Source organism: Prionailurus bengalensis, chromosome B2 (assembly GCF_016509475.1).
Source record: "Prionailurus bengalensis isolate Pbe53 chromosome B2, Fcat_Pben_1.1_paternal_pri, whole genome shotgun sequence".
NCBI classification, from domain to species: domain Eukaryota; kingdom Metazoa; phylum Chordata; class Mammalia; order Carnivora; family Felidae; genus Prionailurus; species Prionailurus bengalensis.
Genome location: NC_057349.1, coordinates 25,768,019 through 25,791,691, shown reverse-complemented (window position 1 = coordinate 25,791,691; position 23,673 = coordinate 25,768,019). Strand labels below are relative to the sequence as shown.

Below are 23,673 nucleotides of genomic sequence, written 5' to 3'. Positions count from 1 at the left end.
GAGGATCTGAAGCAGGCTCCGTGTGCTGTCAGCAACCAGCTGGATGCAGGGGCTTGAACTTAAAAACCCTGAGATCATGACCTGAGCCAAAGCTGGAGGCTCACATGACTGAGTCACCCAGGTGCCCCAATACTGTTTCTTCTTTCATACATTTATGAAAAGCACTTTTGAGAGTTTCAGCTATGCAAAAGGTCACAGTCTCCCTATCTGTCAGCTGATACTTGAGAAATGTTTGAGATTCTGGTAAGAGATGACAGACAGGCTGCAGGTGGGTTTAAATTGACTGTGAGGCAAGGACCTTTCATCTACAGTGACTGGTCATCAACCAGCTAGGGAGAGCCAGTGTGCTCTCCAGCTGAGCAGCCCTACCCCCTAGATGGCCAATTAACTCCCGATAGCCCATAACCCAACTCAGAGTGCCCAATGATCCCTAGCCTCTAGACATCACGTGACCTTCAAACACTGGAAAAGAGGCTGAGAAAACTTTGCTTTTGTTTTGTTTTATAATAGTTTGCTAACTTAGCAAGATTTGAGAGTTTTACTCCCAAGATTTGGGAGTTTTACTCGATAGAGCAAAAGCCACTAATGGAGACTGTGCACCAGAGGACGAAGACCAGCTCCTGCGGAACACCAGAATAGAGAGGCGAGGAGGAACGGAGAAGGGTACAAGAAAGAGCAAAACTACCAAGAACAGGGAGGCCAGGATCTATGAAGCCACGGAGGTCAGAAGTGTAAATGTTAGTGGGCAGGTTTGCTGACCACACAGCTGAACCTGAACACATGGCCACCACCATCCCCCAGCCCACCAGGCAATTAGGTAAGGGTGGAAATAAGACCCTCACTCACCCAACTGCCATCCCCCTGACTCCTTCCTGCGGCTCCTCATCCCCTCACACCCATCACCAAGTCCTGCCTTCTGCTGCCCAAATGGCTCTGGAACCCGTATACTTGTGAGCCTGCACCTAGTCTAGACCACCTGCTCCCTCTCCCTGCTGCCTCCTCGGAACAGAACGACACCCCCCCCCCTCACCCAGTTCACTCCATTTGGACAGCCCTCCTCTTAAATTTCCCATGGCTCAGGGTGCCTGGGTGGCTCAGTGGATTGGCTTCAGCTCAGGTCATGATCTCACGGTGAGATCCAGCCCCACTCCAGCTCTGCGCTGACAGCAGGAGCCTGCTTGGGATTCTCTGTCTCTCTATATGCCTTCCTCCCCTGCTCGCTCTTTCTCTCTCTCAAAATAAAGAAATAAACTTAAAAAAAAAATTCCCCTGGCCCTTAGGATAAGCTCAAAGCTCACTTCATTTAAAGGGCTTATCCTCCACCTGACCCCCTCGCCTTGCTCCAGCATCAGCCTCTAGCCATCCTGACCGCCTTTCACTCCCTCCAAGGCACCCCTGGGCCAAGGAAAACACCGTTTATCCACCACCCCGACCCCTGCACTGGCTAATGGCACTCAGCTTCCCTCTCCACCCAAACACCCCGGTCTCAGAAGGTTTCCCTTCACGAGCTCCACCCACCCTGGCGGCTGGCTCACTCTTCTCTGCAATTCCGTCTCTCATTGCTTGTGGTCCCACTAGGCTGCAAGCTCCCGCGGCAGGGGCGGTGTGGCAGGCACCGCGGGTCCTGCGGGCCTGGAAGAGCGCTCAGGGAAAAGGAAGGGCTCCAGAAGTTTGTGTGGAATGACTGGAAGAATTAGGATGGGTAAGTAGTGCTCGGATTTACAGCTGCAGAATGGTGATTTCAGCAGGAAAGAGGAGAGGTAGGGAGAGGTCAGTACGCGGATCCCTAGGAGAGAGATGGGGTGAAGAAGTAGGGCGGCGGGGTGGGGGGGTGGAGGGAGGCGGCTGGAGAGGAAGAGACCTGGGAAGCGCAGAGACGAGACAGTGGAGGAGGGAATCAGGTGGCCTGGGCTCTGGGACCGGCCGCAGCTGCACCACTGTGCGGCTGCGATCCAAAGAGGCTCTGTTTCTGTGAACAGGGCGAGGCACCACCTGATCCGGTTCGCTTCTACAGAGATGGCCCTCGCGTCCAGTGTCTGAGCGCTAGCGCTGGGGGCTCACGTCCTCCGCCGTCCCCGCCCTGCCCCGGGGCGCCCCCACTTGCCACCTTCGGCACCGCGGCGCTCCTCCCGTGGCTGTCGTCCGGGCCTATGCCGACCTCTCCGGGAAGAGCCGCTCCCCGGGTCCAGCTCGCGTCGGGAGGGAGCGGCCGCAAAATTTTATGCTCGCCCCGGCGACCTCCACGCTTCACGCTTCCTGCCCTCCACTGGGGGCGGTGCGTGAGCTGCGCCCCCTTGTAACCGCCGGCTGGGCGCGGCCAGGGTCTGGTCCCAGGCCGGCTTTGCGGCCGCCCCCCGCCCCCGCCCCCGCCCCCACCCCCACCCCCACCCCCACCCCCACCCCCACCCTCCGCGGCCCGGTCTCGCGTGTGAGGCCCTGCGGGGGTCACTGGAAGGGCTGACTGCCTCCCAAACCGATTGTGAAAGGAAAAGCACTTTCAAACGGATTGGTGAGTCAGGCTGGTACCGCCGCGCTGGCTCACAAGTGGAGAACACGCCGGGGACGCGAGCGAGAGGCGACAGAACTTAGCCTGGGCTTGTCTACTTCCAGAAGCAAAGGTGGAGGGACAGGCCTGTGGGTCTTATTCCACACCGCTCATCCTACACAGATGAAAGAGTCAGCTAGAATAAAGTATCTGCTCAAGATCCCACACTAATTAGCTGTTCTGAACCCAGACACAGAAGCCAGGCGGCCTACCTTCTAGGACCTGAGCCCTTTTCCCCTGCTGGTGTTTGGGCTCTGGTGCTGCTGTGTATGCAATCGCTACCATTTATCTCCAAAGTGATGGGAACAGACAGACTGAGCCGGACTGCCTCAGCACATGGGGGTGCTGACGCAGGGCGAGCTTGCAGATGGTTGATTCGGTTGTTCGAAAGGTCATCAGATACCCACACTCTTCCCGTCCCTCGTGGCCAGTGACCAGGGACCCCAGCAACTAGAAGCCTTTCTTGTCGATGTGATGATGTCCAGCGGAAGAGAACAGATTAAATGACTTTCTGAAGCAGATTTCTCTTCCTATTTCAAATTCAAACCTGAATTAGTGCATTCTCCTGAGGGTCTGAATTAGGGAGAGAGGCAAGCCAGGTAACTAAATGTAAAGAGGCACACACTCTTAGGGGTTAACCCCTGTGCTTAATGTGACCCTGACAGTGAGTGCCTCCTTAAATTTCACACCCTGGGTGCCTCCCTTTTCAAAAACTAACAGCATTATTGAGACCTGTTAACAGACCATAATATTCACTCTTTAAAAGCATACAATTCAGTGGTTCTTAGTCTGTTCACAAAGTTGTACAACTATAACCACTATCTAACTCCAGAACATTGTATCACCTCAAAAAGAAACACCATGCCCATTCATGATTTTCTCCATTCCCTCTTCCCACAGCCCCTGGCAACCACTAATCCATTTTGCCTAGATTTGTCTATTGTGGGATATTATAGATAGAATCATATATAATATAGTCTTTTGTGACTGCCTTCTTTCACTTAGCACAGTGTTCTCAGGTTGATCTTTGCTGGTTCAAGGTAACAGTGATCTATATTTCATTTCTTTTAATGACTGATGACATAATATTGTGTGTGTGTGTGTTTGTGTGTCCATTTTATTTATTCATTCATCAATTGGTAGACATTTGGGTTTTTTCTCTCTTTTGTTTGTTATGAATAATGCTACTATGAACACTCACATATAATATTTTGTTTAGATGTATGTTTTCATTTCTGTTGGGTCTATACCTGGAGTGGAATTGTTAGGTCATATAGTAACTCTGTATTTAACTTTATGAAAAACTGCCAAACTATTTTTCAAAGCAGCTACAAAATTTTATTACCATCTGTGTACATGGGTTTCAGTTTCTCGAAATCTATGGTCTCTTTTTTTTTTTTTAAACTTTAGAGGGTGTGAAAATGGCATTGCATGATGTTTTAGAGTTGTATTTCCTTGATGACTAATGATGTTGAGCATCTTTTACCTCCCCATGTGGTTACTGGCTCTTTGTAAATCTCCTTCAGGGAAAAATCCATTCAAATCTTTGCTCATTTTCAAATTAGATTATTTGTCTTTTTATTGTTGAGTTTTAACACTGTAGGTTTTTATTCACTTCATCATCATACTGCATGATCAAACTGCTTAAAAGACAAAAAGAAAATCTTAAAAGCGATCCAAGAAAAAAGATACAGAAAAACAGAGATGAAAATGATATCCGAGTTTTCTTGGGGAAAAAATGCAAGCAAGAATACAGTGCAGAAACATTTTTAAAATACTGGGAGAAAAAAGAGAAACCATCAATCTAAAACTCTGTATGTTTCAAAAATACCTTTTGAAAATGAAGGTGACATAAAGACTTTTTCACACATACGAAACCTGAAAGTTTTCACCACCAGCCAACCTTGCATGTCAAGATGTGTGAAAGTAATTCCTTCAGGCAGGCAGAATAAAAATAATAAAGGAACAAGGATGTACCCAAAGGAAGAAGAGCACTGTTAATAAGTATCAGATAAATACATAAGGCTATCTTTCTTATTTCTTAAATGTCTTTAAAAGATAATATTTTAAATACTATTTTTTTTTACATTTATTTATTTTTTGAGAGACAGAGAGAGACAGAGCATGAGCAGGGGAGGGGCAGAGAGAGAGGGAGACACAGAATCAGAAGCAGGCTCCAGGCTCCGAGCTGTCAGCACACAGCCCGACGTGGGGCTCAAACCCATGAACCGTGAGATCATGACATGAGCCGAAGTCAGACACTTAACTGACTGAGCCACCCAGGCTCCCCTAAATAGTATTTTAAGTGTCTTTAAAATAATAACAATGTATTGTGGGGTTCATAACACATATGAAAACAACAGCCCAAAGGTCAGCAGAATCTAATTCTCAAATTTATAGGAAAAAGCAAAGTACCCAACATAGCCAAAACAATTTTGAAAAATGGGAATAAAATTGGAGGGGTGCCTGGGTGGCTCAGTCTGTTAAGCAACTGACTTCGGCTCAGGTCAGGTCATGATCTCACGGTTTCTGAGTTCAAGACCCATATTGGGCTCTCTGGTGTCAGCACAGAGCCCACTTGGGATCCTCTGTCTCCCTCTCTCTCTGCCCCTCCCCTGCTCATGCACACACGCGCGCTCTCTCTCTCTCTCTCTCAAAAATAAATAAACATTAAAAAATGTTTTAAAAAGAATAAAATTGGAGGACTTACATTACCTCAAAACTTACTATTAAGCTACAATAATCAAGTATTGTGGTATTGGCACCAAGATACACATTAGATCAACAAAATCAAATATAGTCCAGAAATAGAGCCATGTATATATGATCAGTTGATTTTTGAAAAAGGTGCAAATGCAGTTCAGTGGAGGAAGAATGCTCTTTTCAACATATGCAAAATGAGCTCAAAATGGATCATAGGCCAAAACATAAAATGTTATAGTATAAACTTAAGAGACATTCTCTCTGACTCTGACTTAGGCAAAGAGTTCTTAGATAAAGCACAATACATAAACAAAAAAGTTTAATAAATTGGACTTCGTTAAACTTAAGAACTCCTCTTTGAAAGATGCTGTTATTAAAATGAAAACTCAAGTCACAAGATTTGTGAAAGTATTTGCAAGTCGTGTGTCTGATAGAGAACTTGGTATTTGTAATAATGCTCAAAATTCAATAAACAAACCTCTCCCCAACAAAATAATAAAATATGGGTGAGAGATTTAAAAAGGTATCTCACCAGAGAACATATATGGATTGCAAATAGACACATGAAAAAATTCTGAACATTAGAGAATTAGAGAATGCAAACTAAAACCTCAATGAGATAACATTATACACCAATTAGAATGGTTAAAATTACCAACACTGATCATACCAAGTGTGGGTGAGGATACAGAGCATCTGGAACTCTCATTTGATCTACTGGATACAACTATCTTGGAAAACAATTTTGCATTTTCTTAAAAATTTAAACCTGCCATATGACTCAGCTATTCACACTATGTATTCACACAGGGAAATGAACACATACGTTCATACAAAGACTTTGCAAATGAACGATCATTGCAATTTTATTTGTAATAGTTAAAATCTTTGCAACAACCCAAATATCCAGCAGCAGATGAATGGAAGCAAACTGTAATGTATCCATACAATGGGATATAACTTAGTAATTAAAAAATGAACTATTGATGCACACTGTATGGATGAATCTCAAAATAATTGTACTGAGTGAAAGGAGCCATACCCAGAAAGTACATGCTGTATGATTCCATTTACATAATGCTCTATAAAATGCAAATTAACCTATAGTGGCAGAAAGCAGAGTAGTGGGTGCCTGAGACTGAGGGTATGTGGGTAAGATGGGGCAAGGAGGGATGGGAGAGAAGGACTGAAAGGTATAAGAAGAGCCTTTAGGGTGTGATGGATATGCTAATTATCTTGATCATGGTGATGGTTTGACCAGTGCCTACAATATCACAACTTATCCAATTGTACATGTCAACTATGTGAAGTCCATTATATTCATTATACCTTAATAAAATTTTAAAGTAATTTTTTAGAGGACAAAAAAAATTAAAATTTGTAGATGCCTGTTTTCCAGTCCTGTGGATTAATTTTTTCCCCAAATCCAGTTTAGAAAGCACGGTCCCTGAAATGGATGTGGTCTAACCAGGAACATAGTCTAGCTTGGTAGATTTTAATAAGAGCTGTAATGTAAATGGCTCAGGTAACAGACCAATGAGCCGTGAATCCAAAGTAGAAGCAGGAGCAACCATGATTCAATCCAAGTCTTAAAAAATAAGCCAGGCAGCAGTCAGTGATGGTGTAGGTGGGAGTGTAAATCAGTTATTTTTTGGAGACCAATTTAGAAGAAGCCTTAAAATATGCCCAACTTTTATCTCAACAGTATTATGTTTAGGAAGGCTTCCTTTAAAACATTAAGGAATGAGCAATAGTACAGTACATAATATAACAGTGCAGCATGTAATATAAATAATTTAAATTACCCAAATTGTCTACAAGTAAATAGATCACAAGAAATATGGAAAATCATACAAGTCAATTAAGGTTCATAGTAAGTAGGTGCTATAGAAGTCTATGATTAACTTGTGTGAAAGTTTAACTTGTGTTTATAAGTTTTTATTTCCATACATATTGTTGGTTGGAAACCCTCCTAGGAACTTCCTTGGAAGAATATGAAACCAGCTCCATGCTCGGAGGGCAGGGAGAGACTGAAGAAAGAGGCAGGCCACTCCAGGTTGGTAGACAGGTGGCAGTTTTATTAAGCTTGGCTTGTATTGGGTGGCAGCAAGATGAATGGATCCCAGCACCCACCCACCAAATCTTAAAAAGTTTCTAAAGAGACCTTAACTGAGTTCAGTCACATACACCATGCAGGTATTTTCCATGCCACATCAGTCTCAAAACCGTGTCCTTGGAGCAGTCTCTGCAAGTGGGAAAGGTTAAGTGAAACCCACATACCCAGGACAGGGGAGAGAGTGTGTGGAGCCTCTGAGGGCCTGGGTCCAGCTCACAGGTCAACTGGCAGTCATGCCTTTTCAATGACCTTCCCCAAGGAAGGGGATATATAAAAATATACACATCTCACCATCAACAGTAGTTATTGCTGGGTGTGGATTTGTGTGGAGTTATTTCTAGAGAATGTATTATATGTCCTGGAGGGTGAATGGGGATAGCTGAACTGTCAGCAAGGTTCTGGTCTAAAGGCTGTTGAAGGCAATAGCATTATGAGATACAGAGCCTCATGATCCCCCAGGGGACAGTTAAGATACAAAACCTGCTATAACTCCCTGACACTCCTTGAAACTAGATGTGCTCCCTGCCTGCCTTCACGTAGCCACCAGGTGCATGTCTGGTTAATGTCTAAAGATCCTCTGTGCCCTCTTTCCATGCTGTGATCTTCTTTGATACTTCTATCTAATGAGATAGGAAATAAAGGCTGTGTGCAGGCTGCTGTGGCTGCTGCTGTCTCCCAGAGTCAGCCCTGCATGTCCACTCACGTCTGTCTGAGAACTTCTTCAGTGCTTGGCCACAGATCTGTGGACAACTTAAATTTTATTCATATTTTCTATAGTCCAAATTTCTGCCACGACACATATTCTTTTGTAATCAAAATATACATTAACGTAGGGAGATCTTTTCTTTTTTTTTTAAATTTTTTTTTCAACGTTTTTATTTATTTTTGGGACAGAGAGAGACAGAGCATGAACGGGGGAGGGGCAGAGAGAGAGGGAGACACAGAATCGGAAACAGGCTCCAGGCTCTGAGCCATCAGCCCAGAGCCTGACGCAGGGCTCGAACTCCCGGACCGCGAGATCGTGACCTGGCTGAAGTCGGACGTTTAACCGACTGCGCCACCCAGGTGCCCCAGGGAGATCTTTTCTTTAGCAAGAGATATGCCTGAGCCACATCAGAGCATGTGTGATAAACACGGACCATTGTTCCCAGGAGCTGGTGAGTATGTGAGGGTTTCCTTGGGGGCTTCAGGAGAACTAGGCAGAGTTTGGTGTGTGCTTCCAGGGACAGAGATGGAGAGGGCTGCAGCCTTCTGCTTCAGAGTACCACCTCGTAGCCCAGTCCCAAAGCTCATTGCTAAGGCCTGGACGTGTACCTGAGTTATTTCTACAAGGGACTCTCTGAGATATGGAACATGCAGGGCTGTGTGTGGCACTGAAGAAGACACTGAGGGATACTGCCTCAATTGTTGAAGAGACAGACCCTGGGTGGCTGCAGGGTTAACATGTCAAGATCTCTGGCTTTGTGAGCCACAGGGCCTGGGCACTGGCATTTCCTGAGGAGGTTCGCAGGAGTGAGCAGCAGAGCTCTGATGTGATCCCAGGACAGAAGAGCAGAGGACTGGTCCATGGATTCCTGAGATGCTCCAAAAACACCCACAAATAGTAAGCACAGTCTGAGAGGGGAGCCATCCCAGATTATAGAGGGAGGGCAGAACCACTCAAGGACACCTCAAATATTGCAAAACAAGCATCAGCCCCAAACATCACACATCCAAAGCCTCAGTTATTCAAGCAGCTGTGGAATGCTCCCAACAAACATTCACAAACCACCCAAGTGCACACATTTTATTTTGCCATGCAAATTGCTACACTGATTTGGTCACTCAAGATTTAAATCAAGGCAAGGTAGGCAGAAGGGGAAGGGAGGACATGGCCAGCAACTGTGCCTTTTTATGGAGAAGAGAACCCACTACAGAACAAAATGCTACCAGTTTTGTGGTGCCGGAGGAAGAGAAGAAAAGGACCGTCCATGAAGTCTGGGTTCTGTTCTGTGGCCCAGGCAGTCCTGAGCACAGACACTGCCTCTGTGCCTTCTTCACTAGTCCCCTTGCAAGGTTTCTGTGCATGATCTTGGACACACACTTCTTATTAGCATTCCAGGAAAGTTGGCCTTGGCTTCCTTAAACACACCAGTCCTAAACTTCAAAAAAAAGACTCCAAGCTGTAAGTCTCCTCCAGCTTTAATCTGTGGAGGAGAAATTGAACTTTCTTTAGCCAGCTTTTTTGGATTTGTCCAGTATCTGAACTTCTCAGATGTTAGTGTTTTTTCCACCTGGAAAAACAGAGTTAAATCCTAGAATCCAGACAACATAATGTGCCCACGCACACATGTATTATCCCCCACCTGTCTCCCAGCACCCACACCCCCAGTGCAACTACGTGGGAAGTTCTGGTCCAAGACAATGCACAGATTTTTTCTTCTTATAAACACACCAAAACTCTTCCCAAATTCTCATGTTTTCCCTGTCCTAGGGACACAAGAGTAAAACAGCTACAAAACAACTAAGGCCAGCAGAGTTTTTCAAAAAGAACTGTTTTTCCCTAAACTCATTTAAAATATTTAATCTGAAATACCTAATTTCAAAATTCTTATAATCAATTGTTACATTTACTCACATTACTGTGAATCAGAGGGCAGTCTGACAAAGGAGAGACAAAGATCGTAGCTCAGCTCTCTCTAACTATGGAAGAGGAGAAAATCAAAGATTATCTGTGCAGGAAGGGTGGGCTCTTCCTGAGAGCTGAGAGCGGAAATGGGAATTACAGAAGCATAACTTCCGGCCTCTCCCATTTGCCCTCACTTGCAAGCTAGCTGCCTGCCCTGGAGTCAGCCTGGCCCCTAGGAGCTGTCACTCATTCTGAGTGTCCACAGGGAAGGAGGAAAGGAGATACAGGGGCTTCGACTTGTATCTGCTCCTCCCCTTACCCAGAGCTCCAGTGAGCGCTCCTCTTCAATGACAACTCATGGGACATCAGCTCTAGTTCCAGTCTCTAATTTTCTTCAAGTAGCCATGACAGATCTCACCTGTGTCCCCACAAGAGAAGCACATTCTGGTCCCATGAGAGAAGGCAGGGAAATCAGGCAGGCCCCTCGCAGCATCCAGGACAGCCATGAGCTGGAGCTGGCCCTACCTGTGGCAAGAGGCCATTGTCAAACTTCCAGGAACTTTGCAAGCCAGTTGTTAAAATCTTGGTAGTTAAAGTCAGCCACGGAGAAAGCATTTATACCACAGGAACCAGCAAACATCATTATTCAGGGCCTCTCCCTCCCCCACCCCAACACATACACATCCTTTTTGGATCCGCTGAGCCAGTTTGCCACTGATCCTCTACCTCCCACATACAAGTTTATTTTTCCGTCCTGAACTCTCTTCCTTTCCTGTTAGAGAGAAAGGTCTCTCCTCCTAAGAGAAGTTCCTCACTTGTGGTTTAGATCCTTGCTACCACAGTGTGGTCCATGGGCCAGCAGCATCTGTATTATGTGCAATCTTGTTAGAAATAAAAACCTTGAGTCCACACCCACACCTACTGAACAGAGTCTGCATTTAAACAAGATTGCGAGGATAGCCATAACAAGGTAGCACAGATTGAGTGGCTTGAACAACAGAAATTGTATTTTCTTGCAATTCTGGAGGTTAGAAATCTAAGATCAAGGTGTCAACAAAGTTGGTTTCTTCTGAGGCCTCTCTCCTTGGCCTGTAGATGGCCATCTTCTCTCTGGGTCTTCACATGGTTCTTCCTCTGTGTTATGTCCAAATCTCCTCTTCTTATAAGGACATCAACCGTGTGGGGTTAAGGCCCACCCTAAAGACCTCCTTTTCACTTAACCACTTCTTTAAAGACCCCATCTCCAAATAACAGTCACATTCTGAGTACAGGAGGGTAAGGACTTCAACATATGAACTTCGGAGAACACAACTCAACCTATAACAATTTTTAGATACATTAGTATTTGAGAAACACTGCCTAGATCAATCCCTACCCTCTTTTCTAATACTCTTGTTCAATGATTACTGAGTCTTCAACAAGCCCCTCTCTTCAGAATAAAGAATAATGTCCTTATATTTTTGGCACACTCTCTTCTTAGCTTCATCAAAACATGTCCTTACCAGCAATTCAATACCCAGTAGAAACGCATATACATGTTCACAAAAAGACATGCAGTGGTATTCATCGAGCACTATTTGTAATAACCCAAAGTTGGAAAGTCCCCGAATGCTGGCTTGTGGATGGAATTAGAGAAACGAGCTCAGGCTGGAATCCACAGACACTCAGACTCACTGCTTAGGGCTTACCATGGCCAGATGGGTATTGCCGTCAGGAGGCAGAATGATATTGTGTCTTCCTATGCATAGGGAAGCCCCAGGTCTGGTGTTTGGATCTGTCTATAAACCCTGTTTTAAAGTTTTTTTTTTTAATGTTGATTTCTGAGAGGCAGGGGAGGGAGACGAAGTGCAAGCAGGGGAGGGGAAGAGAGACAGGAAGACACAGAATCTTAAGCAGACTCCAGCCTCTGAGCTGTCAAAACAGAGCCCAACACAGGGCTCAAACCCACAAATTGTGAGATCATGACCTGAGCTAAAGTTGGATGCTTAACCAACTGAGTCACCCAGAAGCCCCTATATACCCTGTTTTTAATTTATCTGGCTTAAATATCATATATACTGTTTCTTTTTCCTAACAAAAGCAGGAAATCAAAATTAGATTACTGAAAAATGAGCATAGTTTACCCCCAAAATAACACATCTAACTGGAAGAACCCCTCAGGGATAGATAAGAGAGTTTTTACCTCTGTGTTTTTATGCTGATAAATGTAAAATATTCATCAGTACATCTTAGTGTTGAGTACAAAGTGCTATTGTTCCCACAGATCAAATAGAGAGAATAGAGTGGCAAATATAGAGAGACATAAACTTTCTATATTAGTTTTGGAAGGAATTGTGTTTTTTTCTCTTTTGAGAACCTGCATAAAGAAATACCCCCATGGATCTTCCAATTTAAAAGTATTTCTCAGGGTACCTGGCTGGCTCAGTTGTATAAGCGTCCAGCTTCAGCTCAGGTCATGATCTCATGGCTCGTGAGTTCGAGGCCTGTATCATGTTCCTTGCTGACAATGCATCTGCTTGAGATTCTCTCTCTCTCTCTCTCTCTCTCTCTCTCTCTCTCTGTCAAGGTGCATAAATAAACTTAACATTTTTTTTCTCCAAGGGCTCAGTTGGTTAAGCATGGGACCTTTGATTTCAGCTCAGGTCATGATCTCATGACTCTTGAAATCCAGCCCCCCCATGGGGTTCCGTGCTGACAGTGCATGGAGCTTGCTTGGGATTCTCTCTCTCCCTGTCTCTCTGTCCCTTTCCTGCTCATGAACTCACTTGCTCTCTCTCAAAACAAATAAAATAAACTTAAAAAAAAGTATTTCTCCAAGTTAAGAGGATCATCAACTAATATTCCAGCCTTTGGGGAAAAGGTTCTGGTGAGAAAAGGTATTGTTGGCCAAAGGGAGTTATCCTTCCATCCTGAAGTTATATCATATAAATATAACTATATAACTATAAAGCTTAAAAATGTCTTCAAATATATTTTATACTTTTATATATTTGAGTAATATGTATATTAAGTTGATGGAGGCCAAATCCAAGCTATTGATCCCATCCATCATCACATTCAAAAGGGAGTGTAGGAAAGGGTTTAATGTTATCCTTAACAGTCTTAAAAACGGTAACACTTTTTTCCTGAGCTCAGAATTGTAGAGTCCTCAATCTTAAGACAACAAATATGCATCACTGGGACTCAGGGCCAAGATGGCGGAGCAGCATGGAAGTTTTTTTTGCCTCTCTCATCCTTGAAATGCAGCTAGATCAACACCAAACCATCTTGCACACCTAAAAAACTGATCTGAGGATTAACACAACAATCTGCACAACTGGAACCACAGAACTCAGCAGGTATAGGGTGCAGAGAGGAGAACTGGGACAGAGAGAAGCTGTGAGGGTAGTTGCTTGCAGTGAGAGGATGAAGACAGGTGGAGAGTACAGAAAAAGCACTCCCCGTCCCCCCCCCCCCCCCCCGCAGAAAGCAGCTGGAGAGAAAGATAAAGAGTGGAAACAGCCATAAGAGACTTAATAAGAAAGGGAGAAGGGAGAAAGGAGAAAGGAGAGGGTTTAAATTCCATTAAGTCTCTATAAACAGCAGAGCGCAGAATCTGAAACTCTGCAGATACCTGGAGGGGCTCTGGTGGGAAGGGTGAATCCCCAGGAGCAGACAGCCAAGTCTAAGGGGGCCTCAGGCCACACGGGGAGAGGCGGTTCCTCTGCTGAGAGGGCATTTGGTAGAGGCTGTGCGGCCTCCCCACAGGAAAAGGTCCCAGCAAACCCCAGAGAACAGCCACGTTTGCGGGTGTTGGAAGAAGGCCATTAAGGGTGAAGCTGGGCACCAGATATGTGTTGTGATTTACCATAATCTTTGCAATGCTGCTCCTACATGATCCCGTGAACTTTTTCTGGGGCTAGATGGCACCTGGCCACAGTCTCTGGGCATGTGCAGCAGCACGGTTGTGCAAACATTTCTGGGGACTGGCTGGTACCCAGCCATTGATCAGCAAGACCCTCCCCCAAAGGATCAGAGCAAGTCAAAGCAACAGGGTCCTCAGAAGTGAAGGGTTTAGAAACACAGCTCCATCTGAGATAATAGGAGGGAAGTGCCACCTGACAGGCTAATGGTCTGGTAATGGACAGAAGCAGAAACAAAAAGGGGTGGTTGATTACCTGTGGGGGGAGCACAGAGTTCTGATACTAGAGACTGTCTAGCTGGGTAACGCCATTTTCACCCCTCCCACGCATGTGCATACACGCCTACACACGCCACACATTCCACTCCAGTAAACTAAGCAGCACCATCTCGTGGAGAATGGAGCACGAACCATGCTCTAGAGGAACACCACAAGTCTCTCCGCCTGTCTAGTTTACGGACTATAAAGTGCATCATAGTTTGACTTCTAGGGGAAACTGGATGTAATTTCAATCATATTTCATTCTGTTCACTGGTCCATCTATTCAATTTTTTTCTTTTTTTTTCTTATTCTTGAATACAGAAAGAGAAAAAAATGTTTTTATTTTCCGTTTTTATAAAAAAGATTTTAAATTTTTTTCCTAATATATTTTTTTACGTTTTTGGAATTTTTTTTAAAATTCTATTTTACTTTCATTTCATTTTGTTCTATTTTACTGTATTCATTTTTTTTAATTTTCAAACGTTTTCCTTTTCTTTTTTTCCCTTTTTTTCCCCTTTTTTCTCTATTCTATCAAGCTTTCTTTTTTCAACAACCAGACCAAAACACACCTAAGATCTAGCATCCTTTATTTGATTTTTTTGTGTTGTTGTTAATTTTTAAATTTTATTTATTTATTTTCATTTATTTTTTATTTCATTAATTCTTTTTCTTCCTTGAAAATGACAAAACAAAGGAATTCACCTCAAAAGAAAGAACAGGAAGAAATGACAGCCAGTGACTTAACACAGATACAAGCAATATGTCTGAACCAGAATTTAGAATCACAATAATAATAATAATACTAAGCTGGGGTTGAAAAAAGCATAGAATTCCCCTCTGCAGAGATAAGAAAAGTAAAATCTAGTGAGGACAAAATTAAAAATGCTATAACTGAGATGTAATCTCAAATTGATGCCATGGCATCAAGGATGGATGAAGCAGAGCAGCGAATCAGCGATATAGAGGACAAACTTATGGAGAATAATGAAGCAGAGACAAAGAGGGAAACTAAGGCAAATGAGCACAATATCAGAATTAGAGAACTACAATGAGTTCTGACGCATTAAAAAGGAATAACATCCAAATCAAAGGAGTCCCAGACGATGAAGACAGAGGAAAAGGGGTAGAAGGTTTATGTGAGCAAATCACAATGGAAAACTTTCCTAGCCTGGGGAAAGACACAGACATCAAAATCCATGAAACACAGAGAACTACCATTAGATTCAACAAAAATTGACTATCAACAAGGCATATCATAGTCAAATTCACAAAATACTTAGACAAGGAAAGAATTATGAAACCATCAAGGGAAAAAAAAGTCCTTAACCTATAAGAGAAGACAGATCAGGTTCATAGCAGATCTATCCACAGAAACTTGGCAGGCCAGAAAGGAGTGGCAAGGCATATTTAATGTGCTGAATTGGAAAAACATGCAGCCAAGAATTCTTTATCCAGCAAGACTGTCATTCAAAATAGAAGGAGAGATAAAAAGTTTCCCAGACAAACAAAAATTAAAGGAGTTTGTGACCACTAAACCAGCCCTGTAAGAAATTTTAAGGGCCACTCTCTGAGGGGAGAAAAGATGAAAATATAAATACATACATACATACATACATACATACCAAAAGCAACAAAGATTAGAAAGGACCAGAGAACACCACCAGAAGCTCCAACTCTACAAGCAACATAATGGCAATAAATTCATATCTTTCAGTATTCACTCTAAACGTCAATGGACTCAATGTTCCAGTCAAAAAATGGAAAAGAAATCAAGATCCACCTATATGCTGTTTACAAGAGACACATTTTAGACCAAAAGACACCTTCAGATTGAAAGTAAGTGGATGGAGAACCATCTATCATGCTAATGGTCACCAAAAGAAAGCCTGAGTAGCCATACTTATATCAGACAATCTAGATTTTAAAATAAAGACTGTACCAAGAGATGAAGAAAAGGGCATTATATCATAATTAAGGGGTCTATCCACCAAGAAGATATAACAATTGCAAACATTTATGCTCCAAAGATGGAGGCACCCAAATGTATAAATCAATCACAAACATACAGAAACTCATTGATAACAATACGATAATAGTAGGGGACTTCAACACCCCACTTACAACGATGGACAGATCATCTAAAAAGAAAATCAGCAAGGAAACAATGGCTTTGAATGACACACTGGACCAGATTGACTTAACAGATATATTCAGAACATTTCATCCTAAAGCAGCAGAATACACATTCTTCTCCACTGCACATGGAACATTCTCCAGAAGAGATCACATAATGGGACACAAATTAGCCCTCAACAAGTACACAAGATGGAGATCATGCCATACATATTTTCAGATCACAACGCTATGAAACTCAAAATGAACCACAAGAAAAAATTTGGAAAGACAACAAATACTTGGAGACCAAAGAACATCCTACTAAAGAATGAATGAGCTAACCAGAAAGTTAGAGAGGAAATTAAAAAGTACATGGAAGCCAATGAAAATGATAATACCACAGTCCAAAATCTCGGAGACCCAGCAGAGGTGGTCATAAGAGGAAAGTCTGTAGCAATCCAGGCCTTCCTAAAGAAGGAAGAAAGATCTCAGATACACAACCTAACTTTACACCTTAAAGAACTGGAAAAAGAACAGTAAATAAAACCCCAAAACAGCAGAAGACAGGAAATAATAATGACTAGAGCAGAATTAATTACTATAGAAACCAAACAACAGTATGACAGATCAATGAAACCAGGAGCTGGTTCTTGGAAAGAATTAACAAAAATGAAAAACTCCTAGCCAGTCTGATCAAAAAGAAAAAGGAAAGGACCCAAATAAATAAAATCAAGACTGAAATAGAAGTGATCACAACTAACACTGCAGAAATACAAACAACAATAAGAGAATATTATGAGCAATTATACACCAATAAATTGGGCAATCTGGAAGAAATGGACAAATTCCTAGAAACATATAAACTACCAAAACTAAAACAAGAAGAAATAGAAAATTTGAACAGACTCATAACCAGTAAGTAAATAGAATTAGTAATCAAAAATCTCCCAATAAAACAAGAGCCCAGGGCCAGATGGCTTTCCAGGGGAATTCTACCTAACATTTAAAGGAGAGTTAATACCTATTCTTTTGAAGCTGTTCCAAAAAACAGAAATGGAAGGAAAACTTCCAAACTCATTCTATGAAGTCAGCATTGCCTTGATTCCAAAAACCAAAGACCCCACTAAAAAGGATAACTACAGACCAATTTCCCTGATGAACATGGATGCAAAAATCCTCAACAAGATACTAGCCAACCAGTTCCAACAGTACATTAAAACAATTATTCACCATGACCAAGTGGGATTTATACCTGGGATGCAGAGCTGGTTCAATATCCACAATCATTGGTATAAATCACACCAATAAAAGAAAGGACAACAACCACATGATCCTCTCAACAGATGTAGAGAAAGCATTTGACAAAATATAGCATCCTTTCTTGATAAAAACCCTCAAAAAAGTAGGGATAAAAGGATCATAACTCAAGATCATAAAAGCCATATATGAAAGACCCACTGCTATTATCATCCTCAATGGGGAAAACCAGAGCTTTCCCCCTATGGTCAGGAACACAACAAGGATGTCCACTCTTGCAACTGTTATTCAACATAGTATTGGAAGCCCTAGCCTCAGCAATCAGGCAACACAAATAATAAAAGGCATCTAAATTAGCAAGGAGGAAGTCAAACTTTCACTCTACACAGATGACATGATACTCTACAGAAAACCCAAATGATTCCACCAAAAAACTGATAAAACTGATCAATGAATTCAGCAAAGTCACAGGGTATAAAATCAACCCACAGAAATCATTTTCATTTCTATACACCAATAATAAAGCAACAGAAAGAGAAATAAAGGAATTGATCCCATTTACAATTGCACCAAAAACCATAAAATATCTAGGAATAAACCTAACCAAAGACGTGAAAACTCTATACACTGAAAACTATAGAAAGCTTATGAAAGAAATTGAAGAAGACACAAAAAATTGAACAATATTCCATGCTCATGGATTGAAAGGACAAACATTGTTAAAATGTCAATACTACCCAAAGCAATCTACATATTCAATGCAATCCCTATCAAAATAACACCAGCATTTTTCACAGAGCTAGAACAAATAATCCTAAAATTTGTATGGAACCAGAAAAGACCCCGAATAGCCAAAGCAATCCTGAAAAAGAAAACCAAAGCTGGAGGCATCACAATGCCAGACTTCAAGATGTATTACAAAACTGTAATCATCAAGACAGTCTGGTACTGGCACAAAAATAGACCCTCAGATCAATGGAACAGAATAGAGAACCCAGAAATGGACCACAAATGTATGGTCAACTAATGTTTGACAAAGCAGGAAAGAATATCCAATGGAATAAAGACAGTCTCTTCAGCAAATGGTGGTGAAAAAACTGGACAGCAACATACAGAAAAATGAAACTGTACCACTTCTTACACTATACACAAAAATAAATGCAAAATGGATGAAAGACCTAAACATAAGACAGGAAGCCATCAAAATCCTTGAGGAGAAAGCAGGCAAAAACCTCTTTGACCTGGACCACAGCAACTTCTTAATCAAAACATCTCTAGAGGCAAGGGAAACAAAAGCAAAAATTAACTATTGGGACCTCATCAAAATAAAAACCTTCTGCACAGCAAAGGAAACAATCAGCAAAACTAAAAGGCAACCAATGGAAAGGGAGAAGATATTTGCAAATGACATATCAGATAAAGGGTTAGTATCCAAAATCTATAAAGCACTTATCAAACTCAACACCCAAAAAACAAATAATGCAGTGAAGAAATGGGCAAAAGACAGGAATAGACACTTTTCCAAAGAAGACATACAGGTGGGACACCTGAGTGGCTCAGTTGGTTAAGCGTCTGACTTTGGCTCAGATCATGATCTCACTGCTTGTGGGTTCGAGCCCCACATCAGGTTCTGTGCTGACAGTTCAGAGCCTGGAGGTTGCTTCAGATTCTGTGTCTCCCTATCTCTCTGCCCCTCCCCTGCTCGTGCTCTATCCATCTCTCTCTCTCTCAAAAATAAATAAGCATTAAAAAAAAAGACATCCAGATGACTAACAGACACATGAAAAATGCTCAACATGACTCATCATAAGGGAAATACAAATCAAAACCACAATGAGATACCACTTCACACTGATCAGAATGGCTAAAATTAACAACTCAAGCAACAACAGATGTTGATGAGGATGCAGAGAAAGAGGATCTCTTGCACTGCTGGTGGAAATGCAAACTAGTGGAGCCACTCTGGAAAACAGTGCGAAGGTTCCTCAAAAAATTAAAAATAGAACTACCCTATGACCCAGCAATTGCACTACTAGGTATTTATCCAAGGGATATAGGTATGCTGTTTCAAAGGGGCACATGCACCCCAATGTTTATAGCACTACTATAGACAATGGCCAAAGTAAGGAAAGAGCCCAAATGTCCATTGACAGATGAATGGATAAAGAAGATATAAGATATGTATGTACGTATATATGAGATATATATGAGATATGTATGTATACACACACACACACACACACACGCACACACACACACAATGGAGTATTACTCGGCAATCAAAAAGAATGAAATCTTGCCACTTGCAACTATGTGGATGGAACTAGAGGGTATTATGGTAAGCGAAATTAGTTAGAGAAAGACAAATATCATATGACTTCACTCATATTTAAGATACAAAACAGATGAACTTAAGGGCAGAGAAGCAAAAGTAATATAAAAACAAGGAGGGGGACAAAACATAAGAGATTCTTAAATACAAAGAACAAACTGAGGGATGCTGGAGGAATTGTGGGTGGGGTATGCACTAAATGGGTAAGGGGCATTAAGGAAGCCACTTGTTGGGTTGAGCACTGGGTGTTATACATAGGGAATGAACTACTGGAATCTACTCTTGAAATCATTATTGCACTATATGCTAACAACTTGGATGTAAATTTATAAATAAATAAATAAATACACAAAATAAAATAAAAATAAAGATATCCATCACAGGGATTCACACACTGATAAAAATTAGAAAGTACCAATCATTTATCCATACTGAATTAAATAAAGATGGTACATATATAGGTGGAGAAAAAAAGGCAAATAGGCATCATTGTCACCTACATTGCAAGAAAGTGAGTAAATGTAGAGCATGATAGCATGATACACACATGCTGTCTGTCTCCGTGCTCCAGGGCTGAGAGGAAACTTACCTCCAATCCAAACCACACTGCCAAGGACAGAAGATGGATTTGACTAAGGATGAAAAAACAGAACTCTGAATATGAAAATGATTTTAGGGTTTTTTTCTCTCTTCCCCCCAGTAAAAGATACACAGGGGACATGAAATCCATTCAGCAAAAGATTAAGAATTGAGATGTTTTGAAATAAGTTAATTATTTTTGTCCATCAAAATCTTTCCCATCTTATTACTTTAAGAAAGTTGCAGTATCTGAAAAATATTTCCATATCTGGTTGACCTTTAAGAGTCCTCCCAGATAAAAGATAAACAGGGTCCCAAAAAGGAAGCACTTTTCAGGGATTTCCCAGAGCTGTCCAGAAGGGAGGAGGTTTAACTATTTTTTGAAAATCACTATTTCATGACCTTACAGACCCAAGACAAATAACAGAATTGTGTTGCTGGCCTGGGGATCCAGCAAGCACACATAAACAGCCCTCTGATAACCGAGTCACAGGGCTAAACCCGAAAATACTATGCCCCAGCCAGGCATAGTCCCTCTTTCCTTCCTGACTCAGAGACCCCCCAAGCTAGCATCTCACACCATCACTGTGTGACCTAGCTACTTGTCTTTTCTGTGACTCTTCTGTATCCTTAGCACAGGACAGCCTCTCTAGATCTGCCTCAGGGAGCTCTGAGAGGATTCCTTACAAAGAGCACAAATACTGAGTGGGGCTCTATTCTGTAAAAGTTTCCACAACTTTGAAAACACTTTTTTCCCCTCTTACCATGTTTCTACCATAAATACTTGCATAGGTTATGCTGCATTTCAAGATTCATTAACTCAATTAACAAAAAAGTATAACCATCTACTATCTGTCTGTCACTGTGCTAGGTGCTTGGCATCAAGTTCAAGACACAGTATCTGACTTGAGGTGACTCAGAGCCTGGTGACAGAGGCCGAAAGTACAGAGAGGTACGTTCAGGGTGTTATGAGAAAATGGATGGTGGCAGCTATGATCCCCCAATGCCAAGAATTTCCCTGTCCCACACTTATACTCCATACGGACCCCATTAACTTCTGTCCCCCACACCAGACTGTAGGCCTTATGATGGCCTCACTTTCCTACACTCATTTTCTGTCAACAGCATCAACCACCACAGTGTCTGAAATATATTTGTGGAATGACTCAAAGGCTTCATAGTGGGGTGTGATCATTTAAAAATATAGGTCTCCAACTGGACAAAAAGGGAAAAAGCATTTTAAATATGGATCGTCATGGTAACTTAAGAGAACAGAGAGTAAGAAAGGTCTTCTGGGAATGGACTGGAATAGGTCTGGATGTGTGTGTGTGTGTGTGTGTGTGTGTGTGTGTGTGTGTTTTCAGGGTAGGGGTTAGGGAGAATGCAATCACAGGGAATGATAATTGAAAATTAATTCTGAGGCCAAATGAGGAAAGACCTATAAAATCTACAGAGAACTCCCCATAATTATTTGTTTTCAGATATAAAGAGCTTGGCAATTGGCTCCCATCTTCCTGCTCATCACGTGTTTTCAAATATTTCAGCTTTTATAGAAGAAAGAGGAAGTACGGTGAAAGAGAAGCCAAGCAACCATGAAAAGTGGCAGGTAATTCCCTGTGCCCCTAATATTCTCCAATATTGAAAGATCAGGCTGATGTTCAAAAATGAACATTAACCAGACATTTCCTGGAATCACCACAGCTAATCCTGGAAGACCCAGCCAGCCAAAGGACACAGGATTATCGCCAAGGAGACTTAAGCCCAGAGCAGGCAACCTCCATGGCATGGCACCACCAGGGCAAGGATGTATTTGTGACTTACAGAACAACTCTGGGTACTGCCAACCAGTCAGGTGGCCAGGATCATTCCATCAATTCATTAATCTCATAATCACATCACCCTGTATATTATATGGTAGTTTTATTTTTGTTTTTTTTTTGCTTCACTTACTGCATTAAAGAAGGGTTTTTATGGACTAAGAAATTTTATAGAAGCCAGCCCGATTCAAAGGTCTCAGTTTCACAATAAGATTTTTATTTAGAAAGACTATTTTTGCCAGTAGTGCAGATTTGTGAGACAGAGGAAAGGACCAGGCTGTGCTTGGAGGACCAGTCAAGGAGCAATTAAAATAATAGTGTAGAAGATACAGTGAGACTCTGAACTCAGGCAGCAGCAGTGTGACTCAGGAGAGGGGGCAAATTAAAGAGATCTTGCAGGGGAACCAGTTCACCCACCAGAGGTTAAGACCAGGGAGGACTCCGGATGGCTGAGCTTCTGACTTCTACAGCAGGGTGGGGGATCGGGAGGCAAGGGGGAGAAGCAGGTATGGGTGCAGGAGGATGGACATACTGAGAGCGACACCAGAGAGAGATGTGTCAGAAAACAATAAAAAAGAAAGACATAATTCAGAAATAGTATTAAAATTCAAAATTATAAAACTGTATTTCTAAGCACAATTTTAAGGCAGTGGAGTTATACAGACAGCCCCCAACTCACGACGTGTTGGCTTATGATTTTATTTTACGTTGGCGCAGAAGTGACACGCATTCAGTAGAAACCATATTGGGAATTTTGAACTCCTTCCAGGCTAGCAATATGCGGGACTATCCTCTCTCATGACACTGGGCAGCAGCCACAGCTCCCAGGCAGCCACACGGTCACCAGGGTCAACAACCAGTATGCTTACAACCACTCTGTGCCCACACAACCATTCTGGTTTTCACTTCTAGTACAGTATTTAATAAATTTCATGAGATCATTAACACTAAAATAGGCTTTGTGTTAGATGATTTGCACAATTGTGGACTAAGCACAGCGTATTTGGAGCACCTTTAAGGTAGGCTAGACTAAGATATAACACTTGGTAGGTTAGGTATATTAAATGCACTTTCAATTTGGGATATTTTCACTTTATGATGGGTTTATTGGGACATAACTCCACTGCAAGTCAAGGAATATCTGTTCATCATTCTCTGCTCTTCTGTAGTTTCTCTGTTATTTTCCTTTACACACTTTTTCTCCAAAGGCTGTCGGTAGTTCTGAGAAAACGCTGTGTGCCATGTTCATTAGCTTCATTGAGAAGTGAGTGGAAACCTTGGTGAATATGTCCATCTTTGTTTAAACAAAAGTGTCTGTTAACAGAAAACACCACCAACTGCTTTGAACACTGCATTCTAATTCCCCAAAGAGTGACCTCCAAACAAATCTCTGTACCAAAGATCAAGTGGGTTCCTTTTTGAAAAGGAATTTAATTGTC

The 23,673-nt window shown here is 42.1% G+C and overlaps 1 protein-coding gene across 5 annotated transcripts in view; it reads right to left on the bottom strand.

Moving 5' to 3' along the window:
- SERPINB9 (serpin family B member 9) overlaps positions 1 to 23,673 on the bottom strand; it is a 60,350-nt gene that overhangs the window by 10,217 nt on the left and 26,460 nt on the right. Inside the window, exons 1-2 of one of the 5 annotated variants that reach the window (XM_043590952.1) lie at positions 2,108 to 2,333; positions 1,936 to 1,937 (exon numbers count right to left, since the gene is read on the bottom strand). The exons of 1 other annotated variant lie outside the window; for it this stretch is intronic. The gene's annotated coding sequence lies outside the window, so the exon portion shown is untranslated. Of the gene's footprint in view, positions 1 to 1,935; positions 1,938 to 2,107; positions 2,334 to 2,757; positions 2,931 to 23,673 lie in introns of those variants that run through there. 3 more of the 5 variants (XM_043590949.1, XM_043590953.1, XM_043590950.1) reach the window with 3 other exon arrangements.